This window comes from Urtica dioica, chromosome 6, assembly GCF_054948205.1.
Source record: "Urtica dioica subsp. dioica isolate 48M chromosome 6, U.dioica_male_clone48M_v1_H2, whole genome shotgun sequence".
NCBI classification, from domain to species: Eukaryota; Viridiplantae; Streptophyta; class Magnoliopsida; order Rosales; family Urticaceae; genus Urtica; species Urtica dioica.
In genome coordinates, this window is record NC_142761.1 from 19,697,575 (window position 1) to 19,699,904 (window position 2,330).

A 2,330-nucleotide genomic window follows, 5' to 3' on the forward strand; every position below is an offset into this window, starting at 1 on the left:
CTAGACAAACCCGCCTATAGCATCTTCAATGGTTTGAGCTTCTTCGGTGGGAATTGGCAATTTTGCTTTTTTAATCAAAACCCCCAAAACGGCCACGCGTAAATTTCCTTCCTCCAAAGGTGAGAAATGAACTACGCCTCCATTCATGTACGCTCGCCCATTTGCAACATGAATTGTGCCTCCGAACTCGGTGTCATCAATGAAAAGAAGACACTCGACTCTTTCATCCGTACTCGGTGTCACCGGCGTGGTCGGATTCAAAGAGCAACTAGCACGAACACTATTGGGTTTTTCCACAACAATAGGATCGATCTTCGGACGATCATCAACAATGATAGGATCGATCTTCGGACGATCATCAACATCGTTGTGTTCTAAGCGAATCAAGAATTTTATCAATAACTTAATACCAAAACATTTATCTTTAATAAATAGATAAAAAAAAAATTAAACATACCTAAAGAGACCGCTTCATTGACGTGTTCTTCAACATTTGCCATCTCTTTATCATCAACAACCTTCGCGTTGAGATTCTCTTCCACTTGCTCGACACTAGGCGACTCGACATTAATGCTACCATTTCCACCGAAGGCCTTCATCACCAAAGACTTTAACTCGCTCATTTCCCGACGCATCTTCATTACTTCTTCGTTGGGCGTTGGAGGAACAAAGTACTTAAAACGCGACGTGTGTTTGGATTGACCGCAAACTCGCGACGTTCCCAAAGCTTCTTGCAAAACACTCTTTCCCGATTCCGGCAACCATGTCCCTTGCGATGCTTGTGGTGATAACGTTTTCTACAAGGTTAATTGTTATAACAAAGGTAAAGAACTTACAATTTTTTCTCCCATCAATTTGTCTTTCTCATCCTTGTAGTTATCTACGTCTTTCATTCGCGAGTCAATCCAAAGTTCCTCTTTCGTAGGCCATTCCCCCGTTTCATCATGCTAGTAAGAAGTAATTATATAATAAATTAAAAAATAATTGCAACATTTGAAATAACTAAAAGAAAAAAATGAATCTAACCTTTTCTTGATCAAGCTTTCGATATCCATTTCGGCCCGTTCGAGATTTGTACACACTTTTTCCGATATTTGATTTCCCATGTTCCGATGTTTGTTTGAACATTTCGGTTCGTCTATACTCAACAAATGCTATCCAATCTTCTTCGGTGATACTTGTATAGTATTTCAAAATACAAGCCGGTCTCTTTAAGGCGATTGGTTCGTTGATTATGTCTTTGAGTAGATCGTTGTATATCTCATGACGAAATAACCTTGCGGCTTCTCCGACTCTCATAAGGCAATCGTGTTTTTGTTCGATAGGAATCGTAAATCCTTCTTGCATTTCGTTCCAAATCCGTTCTTTAATTTGGGCGTTGTCTTTACATCTCCAATCACGCATCGAAAGTGGAACGTGTTCTCTTGCTAACACGCCAAAGTAACTCGACAACTCATCACCCTCTTTACCGATTGGTTGCCCTTTATCATCAAATTGTACCGGGATTTTTTTACCAAGTGTTTTAGCCTTATTAACCCGACCCATAAGAGTGTTTCTTCGTTTTCCTTGTTCATCGGAGTTAAGGGCTAGTTGTCTTCTAATTTTTCTTTTACCACTACCGCTAGAAGTAGTAGTAGTGGACGACATTGAATCTAATAAACAAAATTCAGAACATAATTTCAATTTTCAACTCAAATGTAATCAAAATTTCAACTCAAATGTAACAAAAATCCAATATAAACTCAACTCCAATCACAATATAAACTCAAATCCTATCCGATTCTAAAAAAAAACACAATTTCAATCCCAATTCAATCTAATATCAAATATATTTCTCCTAATTTAGATAAACTCAAATCCAATACAATATCTCCTAATTTCAAATCAATATCGAATTCACACTAAATAAGTCCATGTAAAATTGTTCAAAAACATTACCCGGAGTTGGACGAGCACAAGGGCGGCGAAGAGAAGGTGGTGAGATGAGGGCCGGAGAGGTAATGGCCGAAGGCGGCGAGGTGATGGCGCGCGGCGAGGGTGGGCGCGAGCGAGGTGAGACCGGAGGGCGCGCGGCAATGTGAGGGCCGGAGGGCGGCGTGGGCGCACGGCGAGGTGAGGGAGGGGGCGGGGGCATGGGCGCACGGCGAGGTGAGGGAGAGCGCGCGGGGCGAGGGCGCGGGGGCTCAGCGAGGTGAGGGACGGAGAGAGAGAGAGGGGCCGAGAGAGATGAGTGAGGCGAGGAGAGGGAGGGGGCGGGGGCGTGGGCGCACGGCGAGGTGAGGGAGAGCACGCAGGGCGAGGGCGCGGAGGCTCAGCGAGGTGAGGGACGG